Source organism: Myxocyprinus asiaticus, chromosome 44 (assembly GCF_019703515.2).
Source record: "Myxocyprinus asiaticus isolate MX2 ecotype Aquarium Trade chromosome 44, UBuf_Myxa_2, whole genome shotgun sequence".
NCBI classification, from domain to species: domain Eukaryota; kingdom Metazoa; phylum Chordata; class Actinopteri; order Cypriniformes; family Catostomidae; genus Myxocyprinus; species Myxocyprinus asiaticus.
Window position 1 is genome coordinate 35765669 of NC_059387.1, and position 14887 is coordinate 35780555.

The 14887-nt window shown below is 40.2% G+C and overlaps 1 protein-coding gene across 10 annotated transcripts in view; it reads left to right on the top strand.

The window, feature by feature from the left end:
- Window positions 1–14887, top strand: part of LOC127434615 (receptor-type tyrosine-protein phosphatase mu-like) — a 316778-nt gene that overhangs the window by 195716 nt on the left and 106175 nt on the right. The gene's annotated exons all lie outside the window — the stretch shown is intronic.

Consider the following 14887-nt stretch of genomic DNA (forward strand, 5'->3'; position numbering starts at 1 on the left):
TGAAGTAAATGCCAGCACGAGAATGAGAGAATTGACATTTTTGGGTAACTGTCCCTTTAAAGTCATCGTACATGTTTTTTGTTGTAGCACTCCTTGTAGCCAGAAATAACACTTATCGCACATGTAAATGGGTTCAAATTTGCTGTTGCGTATTAGAATTTTCTGTCGCAAATCTGTGACACTGTACAGCACTTGGATATGGAATAGTTCACCCAAAAATGTAAATTCTGTCATCATTTACTTACCGTCATGTTGTTCCAAACCTGTATGACGTTTTTCCGTTCTGGGAACACAGGAGATGTTAGACAGAATGATAGACTCAGTCACCATTCACTTTCATTGTATAGAACAAGGATGCAGTGACAGTGAATGGTGACTGAGATTAACATTCTAACATCTCCTTTTGTGTTCAACTGAGGGGGGAAAAGTGCCACAGGTTTGGAACATTTTTGGGTGCACTGTTTCTTTAACCTGCCCTCATTTGATGGTTTGTACATTTTGCGTTAGTATGTGCATTTGTTTATCTGCTAAACTAAACATAGCAACTGATGAAGACAAATCGGTTAAATCTGTTTACTAGTCACCATACTGCCTAAACACAGTCACAGTCTCTCTCGCTCTCTCTCTCTCTCTCTCTCTCTCTCTCTCTTTATTCGTTTTTATGAAGTGTTCCCCTGCTCAGTATTAAAGCAGCAGTTAAATGATCACAAACCGTCCAATCATTTAATCACTCACCATGTGTCACATGATCACTGGAGGCTGTCTAATATCTTTCTGATTAAAGGCATTAATGACTCTGTGTTTCCCGCAGCAGCTCTCCAGAGACAGACAGTCATCATGAGTTTAGTGTATAATGCGCCTCGGCTGCTCTGAGGAACTAGTCAAGCACATTCCTTTCTCTATTTCTTTAGTTTCTTTATTTAGAATAGATAGAAAACTCCATTTAAATGATGGCAGCACTTCAGCATGAATAAAGCACAGCAGTATTTTTGCACTTTCAGCTTTATCATGAAAAATTCACAGCGCTATTGACTCCATTCTTGTCTGAGGGTGTTTTAATTGAGGTAGACAGACAGGTGACAGAAGACACTGTTAGGAACATCTCTTTCAGATGCATCATGAGTCCGCTTCCATCGAGAAATCTTTTCAAGCCACTTCAACACTTTTAACACTCACATTTGTCATAAAAGAGAGAATATGGACGTCGGCATCTTCATGCATGATTCACATTGACGTTCACAGGTGCATTTCAGTGATGACAGCTGATAAAATGTGCCATCCATGGTGTTTCCTCGGCGGCCGTCCTTAAGGGGCGATTCCAGCAGTTTCACTGATCACGAAGCGCCGCATCATCCTGTCATCTTAATAACCACTGGCAGGTCTTAATGAAACATAAGCCTCATTAATTACCACGAACGGGTGGATTTTGTTTACCGCCGGCGAGCATGATATCGTACATAAAAAAGGGGATTTGGCTTTGGGTGTATTAGCATGAGCGTAAGCTATCACAGACTGTCTGAATAACAGCAATGTCACGCTATTAGCATCGACGCCACAAACCAGACTCTGCTGTAAGTCCATTTTATTTCCTGACAAAAGAAAGACACGGAAAGTCTACACTTGCTTTGACGTGCGAGTTCTGTAGTTCCTGGTGATAATCCGAGAAATATGACAGTGTAGATCAGAAAGTAGTAATTTAGTTGGAAATAATGCCAAAAATAATACAATTTTGCATAATCCAGTGAATTTATTTCTTCCCAAAATGAAAGGTATTATATTTAATTTGATTATTAATTTTCCTTTTTATTTGAAACTCGATGGACACAAACCAAAAGATACAATTATTCATAACAAATGAAAGATAAGTCCGTCAGCTTCACATTATATAGCACTTGAGACTCAAAACAGTAGAATATTATAAAACACATAGTTCAGATCATAAATGCTGATTGGATGAGCCCCACTCGAAGGCGTTGTAAAATAGCCGATATACTAGGACTTAAACGACTACTCATTTTTACTACTAACCGTCCCGAATAGTAGCCGAGTACTCAGTTATTCGGCGGGTTAGTGTTTACCTTATGTAAATGATTGAGGTTGTTTTAATCTAAATTTTTCAGCTATTTTGCACATTTTAAAAACATTGATCTGTAAAGCACATTGTACGATTTTGGCCTCGATTCTGCCGTCTGAGACAAATTTCGGGAATCCTAAAGGATTTCTGTTGTTGTAGGGCAAAATCGGCAATCTTAAAACGTTTAGTGTGACATGCTCACCGACGGGCGAATAATAGTCTTTGCGGTGATCTTTAGCCTCCGACAAAGTTCTGGCAGTGTCAGAAATTTAGCCTTTGCATTCGCAATGTGTGACAGCTATTACGCCGGCCAGACGCTCCTCTCTCGCACCCCAATTTTAATAAATTTAGTTTAAGCGTCTGTAAACTTCTATAGTTAAGATTCACACCATTCCAATTTCATTAAAAAAATAAAATTAAAATAAAAATTTATATTGGCATGTATTTATGGGACGTTTTAATCCAAATCAGCAGAAACAGTTGGATACAATTATGGAAATCTATGTTATGTTTGTGCAGTATCCATAGGAAATTTGCAAGTGCGATATATTTTTAACCTACATTAATTTTGGCCTATAGGTTACTAATCTAAAAGAGGAGTGTAACAGGTAAAGGTTGGGCAAGGAGGAGGCGGGAACCGGCTGAACAGTCAACATAAATTTTTACTTAAAACAAACGTAAACAAACACAGACACACATGCAACGTGGCTGCGTGCATCTCTCTTTTTATCTTGCTCTCCCGCTGATCAGCTGATTCAGCGCCAGCCGTGCTTCATCACGGCCCGCCACGCCCTCCTCATCGTCACACTCCTCCCCCACCCGATTCAGGCTGGGGTGCCAACGGTCTGACTAACTCTGGAGGGGAGACGCCGGTGATCCACCCCGCCTCCTGCAAACCTGGGGGAGAGATGAGGAGAGGCGTGGGGAGAGGGAAAGGGCGAGTGGAGACACACCGAGAGAGAGGAGAGAGAGAGAGAGAGAAGAACTTGCTACCGGAAGCGCTATCGCCCAGTCCTCAATCGCTCCTCCGCCCTCTGGCGGATGCCAGCTTGTCCTTTCGGCTGCACCTGCCGGCAGTCTTTCCCTGCCTCTCTAGTGCTGGGGAGGGGACAAGGGGAGGGGGGAAAAAAGGAGAGGGAAAGGGCGAGGTAGAGCGACAGTGAGAGAGAGAGAGAGAGAGAGAGAGAGAAAGAAAATTGCTCGCCGGTTTTCAGACCGGCGACCACCTGGTCCTCGACCACTCCTCCACCCTCTGGTGGATGACAGCCGTCCTTCTGGGGCAGACAGCAGCGAGTCCTCCGATCCCTGGCAGATGGAACACTCCTCTGCGTTCTGGCGGCCAGCAGCAAGCCCCTCCTCCCCTCGTTGACGGCAGCGGCTGCTCCTTTGTCTGGACGGCAGTGGTGAGGACTCCACGACAGCGCGTCCCTCCTCCTTCCCAGGTTTCGGCACCAATGTAACAGTTAAAAGTCAGGCATGGAGGAGGTGGGAACTGGCTGAACAGTCAAAGTAATTTTTAATGTAAAATTAAAACTTAAAGACACAAACGCACACAGGGCAGCTGCTTGTGGCTCTCTCTCTCTTGAACTGCCACATCCGGCTGCCTTTATCCCTCTCCTTTCCTCGGCTGATTAGCCTGATTGGGGGTCGGGCATGCGTAGTCACGGCCCGGCCCCACCCTCCTCCTCGTCACAGTTTTCTCCAATGTGAACGCAGAACTTTGTCATATTCCGGGCCACAAATCTCTTAATTTCCTCAATGAATATTTGCTTGTGGTAGCTAATTAATATTGTAGGCTACCTCCCGCACTCGCGGTCTGTAATTTTCTGTATTTGTGATCAGGATGTCTTATTATAGGCCTGTTTGACAAAATCAAGATCTTTTTATATATATATATATATATATATATATATATATATATATATATATGTTATGCTCATGATGGAGTGGTATTGGAGCAACGGAAATGCTGATGCCTTGACTTTCAGGAAAAAAAAAACCTCTGGGCAAATCTCGCGTTTCGCTGATGGTTTATTTTATTATCTATGTGACAGTCTGTCTATCTGGCTAGCTAGCTGTTGGTTAGTCTTAATGTAATGTCTGTATAACCACCAATCTTAAAACTTCTCTAACAAGTTTAAACATCAGAGTTTGTCTTGACAAAGTTTACCTATCTTCCCCTCATTTTGAACAAGCAGCTCTACCTGCAGAGAGATATCCGATAGCATCCCCATTCATCTCTATGGCAGTACTCAGCTAGCGCAGGATTCCCAGGAAGTGCGCAAAATAGAGGCTGCCATCTTTGCTCATGGGTGCTAAATTTTTGGATGGGGTGTCACATGATTAATCACTCGTTAATGGGATCAGATAGGGAAAATTTTAAGTCCATTTCACGCTTTTCAGAGCCCTTTAAAAACAACCTGTAACTGGGAAAAGATTAGTACGATGTATTGAAATGACTTTTATATATTTATAACATGAGAAAACTGACGAAGCTCAAGTGGACTGTTTGTATACTTTTTTCCCGTCATATTTTTATCACCACTATGTTTAAATTAAAACGATTTTATTATTGTCATGATGCATCTTTTTTGTCTCGTCTTCGTTATCGTTGCCAAAATCCAAAAACACTTTGTCAACGAACATTCCGTCAGTAATTTCATTGATGAGATTAACACTACTGTGGTATAAATGGTTGAGCCATTTCTACCATAGCATGATATCATAGACTGTTTTGCAGAGACGGAGCACTTGTATTCAAGGAACGCCCAATATGACGGATGTAGAAACGGAAGTTCTGCCTTACATGTAGAAGAGCCAATCACCTTTTAAAAACAGACATCGCCTGTCAGTAGACTTGAGAACACACGTGCGCATTAGTTGGGACAGCCGGATGGTCTGTGTGCCATATGTAAACTGAGGAACAAACTGTAACTACTATTACAGTGCTCATGTGCACTTAAATCTGAAATGATTCTGCCATTCATACAGGGACTCATTCCTGAACTGAGGAATAAAATGATACCGTAAGCAAAAGAGGAAGAGAATGATACGCTCAGAGGAAATAAAACCTGCAGAGCTCACAGTGTCTGCTCTTCCCTCCAGCACGGTATGACACTTATGAAAAAGAAGTACGCCATTATTCACCATCAATGGAGTAAAACATAAACGCTTTCTTCAAATAGTACTCACAGTTCTACACTGAGATAATGAGATTCAGTTTTCAGGTGAAGCCTGGAGGTGAACTGGAAAAGCATGACACAATGTTGTGCAGGATGAGAATAGAAAGGTGTTAATAAATGCTTTAAGTCAACATGAAATGACTCTTATTTACTTTCGTAGTACAGTACTTGCTCCTGGTCTTATTGTGAAAGATTCACTGTATTCACAGCATGCACCGCAAGCACACATCAGTCACAGACGTTTCCTCTCTTAAAATAAACCATTGGATAGGATGCTAGCTATAATTTGATGCCTGTCCTCTGTTTGTTGTTGGGTTGATCTCTGTGGAAATAAAAGTCGTACCTTTTCGTACACGCCAAGTTGTGCAATATCTTAAGATTCCGCCATCCCGTACGAGTTATTACGAGCTGTCAGGAGGCCATGTTGGACACTTTACACCAACCAATCAATCCCCAATGGATCAACTCAACTCCTGCCCAATTCATATTCTAACTGAGTATTTTATTCTTGATTTCCAGTAAAAATATCTAAACATTCTTAAAACAAGATACATTTACTTGAGAAATGACATAAGATTGTCTTGCTTTCAGAGAAATCTACCAAAATTTGTAACGTTGTGCTTATAACAAGAAAAAAATGTAGTTGCCAATGGGGTAATAAAAAATTCAAAAACGTGATTCAAAGGGAAATCAGGTTAATTTTTCTTTCCCCATTGGCAAATATTTTTTTCTTGTTTTAAGCATGAATTGCACCAATTTTTGTTAGATTTCAGTGTTAGTGCAACTTCAAATCTTATGCCATTTTGCGAAGTATTTTTTTTTCTTGTTTTAAGGATGTTTCGTTATTTTCACTGGAAAATAAGACAAAAATACTCAGTAACAAACTAATGTTTTTGCAGGGTAGATTAGCATTTTGAAGTCTCGGCCATTATAATTGATGTCACCGATTCTCTCATTACATCACATGTTTTAAGAGCACAGCTTAGTGTTTATAAAATGATGAATGTAATACTGGCATTATGAAACATTAACAATCTCAGATCGGCTTAGAAAGTGCCAGTGTTTGAATTTCAAAAAGCAGATGTTTCATCGTGATATGCTACAATCCAATCACAAACATGATTGCTTTGAGAGAGAAAAATGCATGCCTTTTTCAATAAGGGTGCTTAGGAATAAAAACACTCGTCTTAATTGAACACTAGAGTGTCTTAGCTGTATTCGCCAACCAATGCCGGGTGTCTGGCGTGTTGTTTGCATGTGGAATGCACCTCCAGTTATTGACCAAAGATGACTAGCATGAAAACGCAGAGGCTGGCTCAATGTGCTTCAGTGCTGCTACAAGTGTAAGGGGATTAACATTAGCATTTGTCAGTTTTTGTCTCCCACGCCAGGCCTGAGGTGGCCCGCGTCGCCCCCGCACACTTGTACAAAGACCAGCGCCCGTATTGCAAACAATTTGCGCTGGTTTACTACGGTATATCACGCCTTTCATGTAAAACACATATTTGCCTTTTTGTTATCTGCCTCGCTGCGTCGCAGCCAAGTGTAAGGTAAAAGCAGCCACTCTCCTCTATTTCCGTACACAATTACTCCTGCAGTTTTCCGGATTGCTCTCGCTTTCATCCCTTGGGGTGTCGTGCATCCGTGTGTGCTCTTTTTTTCCAAGAGAATAGCCATTTTTCCACTCTAGAGGAGCGTTGCATTGTTTCAGGTCTTCTGCAGAGGTGGAGATGCCGCTTCAGGGCTTCTCTTTGCTTTGAGAAACGATGACATGTTATCAGAGCGAGCCAACATGATAAAGAAGGGGACAATAGTGGGTTTGGTCACAACACGTGGTCTCTTGAGAGTTCAGCACATCATGGATGATGTCTCAATGAGAAGATTCTTCTCAAGGTAAAGATATTGTCTATTAAACTGAACGTGAAAGCAGTATGATACAGTAAGCAGCTTTTATTATTGCATAGGTCGTATGGGAGATCTCAGGAGAAACCCTTGAAAGAACTCTTTATCCACTTTTGATTTCCCTGGTTCCTCTTAAAGTACAGCGGACGGCCCACTTGTGCTGGTTTATAGCCCTGAAACTCAAATCTGAGCATTATTTGATGATGTTTTCTTCATAAAAGTGAAGTTCATTTTAGTCAATATTTAGCTGTTACAGATTTAGAAGAACGGCTTATTCTTACTGGTGTCCCAACTTTTAGAAATGGCTTCTCTTATTGAAGGAATATAGCTTTCGCTGGAATATTTTGCCAAACAAATTTTAAGTAAATTTGTTTAACATGTTCCTTTTGGTCAGTAATTAGTCGTTACAGAGATTCGGGAAATTAAAAATAAATAAATAGATGTCATTTTGGGGTTCTTCAGGAACATTTCATTCTGAAAGGTGTGCAAACTTTAAAAAGAAATGGCTTTTCTCTTTTAAAAAATAGGCTACAGCTTTAGTTGGAATATGTTGCCAGACATTCAAATGAAATGTACTAAACATGATCATTATGCTTTTTTAGCCCTGAAACTAAGATGTGATTGTCATTTTATGATGTTTTCCACTAAATGAATTTTGACTGACGTCTGTACAAAGGACAGTATTTAGTCTTTATGGAATTTACAGAAATTTCTATTTTCTTTCTATTATAATTTGGGGGTTTTCAGAAGTGTCCTGTTATGACAGGCGTGTCTACATTGCACAAATGACTCAAATATCTCTCTCAAAAATACAGCTTTTCCTGGAAATTTTTTTGCCAAAAGCCCATCCTAAAATCAGTTTCTTATGTCAGACTCTTGGAGCATAAATATGGATGTTAATCTCTTACCAGCTTAGCTCATTAATATTAATTAAGTTATTGCATATGACTTTTGCCCAGTAGTCCTATCTGATTTGCTGAAACAGTAGTTGTAAGATGCTAGTCATTGTAAGATTACCGCTTGCACATTTGTTCATACTACTGGTTAACAAAGGCTTTTGCTTGGTGTTAAAGTTTTCATTTTACATGGATGGCTAACATTTTTGTCTTTCATCAAAGCTAAGCAAAACAAAACTTAAAATACATCCATTTTCTCCTAAAAAGTGAAAGTGAACCTAGGAAGTTTTTAATTTAATGTTTGCTTCGCTCCTGCTATAGCCTACATTTTCTGTCATAGCCAAAACTTCTAGCCTCTGTAATCCGTGTTCTCACACAGAATTCACAGATGATCCTCGTGGGCTATCAATCCAGATCTTGGTTTATGTGAAAGGGGATAAATCAAGGATCCTCAGAGTTCATATCATCAATTCAGGCACCTCAGAAATGCATTTAAGTCAGGACTGATCGATACATACAAGACTCTGGGTTTAATCTGACATATATCACACGTACAACAAGCCTGGATGACAGACATTGAACCTGGCAGCATTATGCTCAGACCTCAGACAGCAAAGAGCTAATCCATGATGCACACTTATGAGCTGAGAGCACTTGCCCCTGTTCAGATCCTGTTGTATACGGCTGAAATGATCACTGACGCCGCACACTATCAGCTCTAGGTGAGGAATTCTCATGTCTTCTCTTCAGAACACATGAAAAATAAATCCCAGTCTTCGCCCAAAGCATCCCAGCTCACAGTGGAAAAGGCCTATAATTGGTAAATGGCCACATGACCCGTTGAATCTGCGGTTGAAGCGGCTGCAGGGTGCGAGGAGGCCTAATTGGTGTCAGGCGAGAGTGTAGGAGCAGCGGTGCAATGAGCGCGTCTGAGCTCTTCTGGTCATTTAGCAGGCATTTGTTGTTGTTGCAGGTGTGTTCAGTTTGTTATGGTCTCGTGTGCCGATTACTACAAAACATTCCTCACACTGGTTATAATGAGCGTCACAGCACATAGTGCTCAGTCGCTGCTCATTCCCATGGATTCAGCTCTGTCCACATTCATTACTGGAAGAGTTTTCAAGGTCATGGATCCTGAAGTCAGAATCAGTGAAGATGATGGATGTGAGGAAGATAGGAGCTTCTGTCTGTCTCACTGCAGGATTTGATGAGGTTGAGGGCTTCATTTCAAGAGCATGAGAGAGAAACCATCATCCTTACATTCCCCCAATACATCCCCTGAGAGTTCATTAAAAATCCGCCTTTATTACTGGACAGGTTTTATAACGCTTTATTACTTACATGAACAACTTAATGATAACTACTTGATCTTTACATGTTCTGATGAAAATGTGTTAGGGTTTTTGGTCCAGGTAAAACTTGACACTAAGATGCTAGGACATTCTGGGTGGTTTCTATGACATTCTGGGTGGTTGCTAGGGAGGTCTGTGTGGTTGCTAGGGTACTCTAGGTGGTTACTATGGTGTTCTGGGTGCTTTCTATGATGTTCTTGGTGGTTTCTATGATGTTCTTAGTGGTTGTTAGGCCGTTCTGTGTGGTTGCTAGGGTACTCTGGGTGGTTACTATGGTGTTCTGGGTGGTTTCTATGATGTTCTGGGTGGTTCTAGGGTGTTCTTGGTGGTTGCTAAGATGTTCTGGGTGATTGTGTTTTTTTGTTGTTGCTGGGTTGTTCTAATGGCTGCTAGGGTGATGTTGGTGTTTGGTTGTTCTGGGTGGTTTCTAGGGTGTTATGGGTGGTTGCAATGGTGTTGTGGTGTTTGTTAAAGTGTTCTTTGTGGTTGCTAGGGTGTTGGTGTTTGGTTGGGTGTTCTGGTTGGTTTCTAGTGTGTTCTGGGTGGTTGCTTTGGTGTTCGGGGTGGTTGCTAGGGCGTTCTGTGTGGTTGCTAGGGTACTCTTGGTGGTTACTATGGTATTCTTTGTGGTTTCTATGATGTTCTTGGTGGTTGCTAGGACATTCTGTGTGGTTACTAAGGTGCTGGATGGTCTCTGTGATGTTCTGTGTAGTTGCTAGGGAGATCTGGGTGGTTTCTAGGGTGTTCTAAGTGGTTGCTAGTGCATTCTACGTTGTTTCTAGGGTGTTCTTTGTGGTTGCTAGGGTGTTCCAGTAGTTGCTAAGGTGTTGTTGGTGTTTGGTTGGGTGTTCTGTTTGGTTGCTATGGTACTCTGGATGGTTTCTAGGGTGTTGTTGATGTTTGGTTTGATGTTCTAGGTGGTTTTTAGGGTGTTCTTGGTTGTTGCTAGGGTGTTCTTTGTGGTTACTAGGGTGTTCTAATGGTTACTAGGGTGTTCTTGGTGGTTGCTAGGGTGTTTTGGGTGTAGGGTTGGGGTTTGTTTACTGGCCCAAGTACAAAAAGTCCACCCCCAAGTCTCTATGATATATGATATAATGTCTAAGTATTCATTAATGAAAGAATAAATTGTAAAGTGTTACGCCGTTGACTATAGTGAATGAAACAGCTGGAAGTGTTTGTTTAATAGTCATATTCCCAGCTTGTTCCTGAATTATATTAGATAATTATTAGATTGTCTTTCATGTTCACTCAGTCTTTTGATTATTTCACCTCTGTTTATTTTTGTTTTGATTTAATTTTAAGTTTCACTGATATTTAATTTGAACTCTGCTATGATACACAGATGCAGTGGTTTACACCTGTGATGCTTGTGATATAATCTGTCAGTATGAATTATTCTCCTCTAACTCTGGCCTTTGTTCTTCTCAGCTCAGGTCTGTGATTTAACTGTCTCTCACCAGCCTCTCTGGCTATAATTAATATTTTATTATGTCCTATTTTACTGCTTAATAGTGACCACGCAGCTGTGTGGTGCCACATGCTAAAAGGGCTTTGAAAAGTCATTTGTAATGGAAATTTTAATAAACTTTAAATTAAATGAATTTCCCAATCACCCAGTGAATTTCATGTGGAAGTGTAATAGTTATTGAGTTCAGAAAGCCAGACTGATTTCATGATGTCATCTGAATCTTGATGTACAGTACGTCAAACACTTCGTGCATGCTCTATTTCAAACCCATACGGTGTCATTTCATATTTTTAGGGGGTAAAATAGCAAAACAGATGCTCCAAATGAAGCAACAGGGTGAAAAAAACACAATTTACCCTCCAGAAAAAGGGTTTATTTTGGGCTGTTGTCAAATGGAGCAGTTCGACCTTCTTTCAGCTGAGCATCTGATCTCATTTCTACAGGATTTACTGTCGAACTTTTAGTTGGTGATTAGTGAGCAAGTAAATTATTCTCCAACATAATTTATTGATTCTATTAACCTTTGTGAAATAATCCATCCGTGTCTGATTAACCTAAAAACCCTCTTAATTCAATTATCTATCAGTCCGTTCACTTGCGGATAATGTTTCACTAATTGCACCAATCACACATTTTAATTGCACGTTCGTCGGAGGGGGATCGAGCTGCATCAGTGACTCTTGATTACTGCCGTTATGAACAGATGAGTTAGAAACATGGAACTTCTGAGTCAAAGTTTAGACATTTACAGGGAATTCTTTATTGGTTTCGTTTATCAGTGGAGAAAGCAATGCTTGTGTGTAATTCAGCACGTTTTCCAACATTTGAAATGCTGGATAGTACGTTGAATTGAGCAAGAATTGGGGCTCTTAAAGTCAACATGAAATAAAAATTCATCATACATATTTAAAAAAAATAAAAAAAAGACATAAATCATACATATTTACTGTAAGTATGGTTTGGCTCTTTACCGCAAATCAAGTCTGTCCTACATGTTTATCTAATTGAATATCCTGTTTCAATCATAAATATGTCATATTACAGAAAAGCTGAAATTTTTGTGGCCTGGGTAGCTCAGTGAGTAAAGACACTGACTATCACACCTGGAGTCGTGAGTTCGAATCCAGGGCGTGCTGAGTGACTCCAGTCAGGTCTCCTAAGCAACCAAATTGGCCCGGTTGCTAGGGAGGGTAGAGTCACATGGGGTAACCTCCTCGTGGTCATGATTAGTGGTTCTCGCTCTCAATGGTGCGTGTGGTAAGTTGTGTGTGGATCGTGGAGAGTAGCATGAGCCTCCACATGCTGTGAGTCTCCGCGGTGTCATGCACAACAAGTCACGTGATAAGATGCGCGGATTGACGTTCTCAGAAGCGGAGGCAACTGAGACTCGTCCTCCGCCACCCGGATTGAGGTGTGTAACCGCACCACCATGAGGACCTACTAAGTAGTGGGAATTGGGCATTCCAAATTGGGAGAAAAGGGGATAAATAAATTAAAAAAAGAAATGTTGGCTTAAGTAGTTTGAAATGATGTTTTATTATTATTTCTTTAAAGAAAAATGAGCAGTGAAACCATTTCACCAAATCACTGAATTAAAGTCATGTGGTGTAACAAACCGATCTGTTGACCAAAAAACACAGCCCTTTAGACCAGTGGTTCTCAACCGTTTTTTGATGAACGCCCCCCACTTCATTCCCTTACCCAAGCAGATGGAGGGCAGTATCTGGGGCCTATAAAATGAAAATGCGAAGACAGAAACTAATAATAAAAGTGACGTTGTTATTATATTTCAAAAGTAAGTGAAAAGACCAATAATATTGCACATTTTGTCTCACTGAAATGCTCATTCTACATTACAGCATTGATTTTGAGTTGGATGCAGATGTAAATTTACTCGTATCAATAACATGAAACTAAACATGATACCAAAATGGACACAAAGTTGTGGTTTTTCTTTTTTTAGAACATTTCTCATTTTTATCACCTCGGATAAACTTTTTGTCAATGACCCAGTGCTGGACAACAAACCAACACCTTTATAAGAGGTGCCAGTCATAAAATCACTTACATGCCATTTTTGTGTGAAGTTATATCCAATTTTACAACTTTCTTGCTATGATGAGGTAACACCATAAATGTAAGTACTTTCATAAAATTATAAGCTTCACATTTCTGTCTTTAAACCCTCCAAAAATGGTCCCCATTGACTTCCATTGTAAGTGTAACTGGAACACAGATTTAAACTGTCTTTGATAGAGAGGCAGCAGAAGCAGCTTTGTGACCTTTAGGCGTTTGAAATATTAAAGAGCAAATCGAGTCTCGCTCTGGGTACTTGTAAAGCTAATTTTTCTCTCGGCACAGAGGAGGAGAGAGTTTGAGGATCTGCTGTAGGAGGTGGGGTTCTGTTCTGTTCCGACTCCACTGTTCTCCTGGCTCTAATAAAGAGACCCGAAACCCGACTGCTCGTTATTTCACCTCTATTTCATTTGTCTCAGCGTGTCACAGACAGCCAATATCCTCTCTCAGACTCTGAGCTCCGGCTCTCTTGATCCGCCTGATTGAAGAAAAAAAGCTTCCATCCTTCTTTTCGTATTTCATTATTTCTTCTACATATCAAACGCAGCCGTGAGTCTGACTCAACGATGAGAGTGAACTTCTGTCGAACCTCTCGTCCGTGTTAGCGCCGGGGGGGTTTGGGCTCTTTCGTTGAATTGGCCGCACTCAAGAATTCAGCACTTGTGGTGCTCGGTGTCAAAGTTCAGAGTTTTAATATCTGAAAATAGCAAGGTGAGACAGAGGTATAGACAGATTAAATACCGCTCTGTTATCAGTGCTATAAATTATATGGCAACGTGCTCCGTGCGGAGCTGGATTCTCGCCGGCCTCGGGCTGTCGGCTTTAGCCAGTTAATTAAATCTGTTCGGAGGAACACTCTTGACTAACATCAGTGCTCACCGCTGGCTTCTCAGCCCCGGTGCCAGTCTAACCGCTAGCCGGCAAGATTATCCGCTTTAAGGAGCGTCCTGTTGAAGTGTGCGCTGATTAATCAGCGCGGTACGCTCATATGGTTCACTGAAGACATTTTGGCTGTTGTGTGTTTGTGATCTGCCAGTGAGATCCCAGATTTTACTAAAAGCTCAAACGTTCTTGCTCATAATACAAGTGTGTGAAAACTGTACCTGCACTGTTATTATTTGGAAATTTACCATGGGAATACTAATCTATTTTTACATGTACCATGGTAATACTGTGGTTTATTGGACATTTACCATGTTAACATGTTTTTTTTTTTGTTTTTTTGTAGATGTGTTACCGTGGAAATACCATATAATTTTTACATTTACCATCTTTGTCATGGTATTATTTTTGCATTTACCATTTATGTCATAGTATCATGGTAATACCTTGGTATTTTAGACATTTACTATGGTAACACCATATATATTTTTACATGTACCATGGTAAAGTTTTTTTTCGTGTGTGTGTGTGTGTGTGTGTGTGTGCATTTACCATGGTAACATGCTTTTTGACATAGTGTTTTTGGTAATACCGTGTTATCTTAGACATTTACCATGGTAATACCATGTATTATTTTCGTGTACCATATTATTAGCATGTCTTTTTCATCATTTACCTTTGGAATACCATATATTTTGCATGGACCACAGTAAACCGTGTTTTATTTTGGGTTTTTTGGAACATTTTACCATGGTAATACTATGATATTTTAGATATTTACCATGGAAATACCATATATTTTTTTACATTGACCATTTTTGTCATGGTATCATTTTTAGTTGTATAATTTTTTGTCATGGTATCATGGTAATACCTTGGTATTTTAGACATTTACTCTGGTAATACCATATATTTTTATATATCCTATTGTAATAGTGTTTTTGTTTTTACATTCACCACAATAACACGATGTTTTTGTAGGATATGGTAATGCCCTGTTTTTGGACATGTGCCAGAATTTTTTGTATTGTACCATATACCGTGTTCTTTTTTTT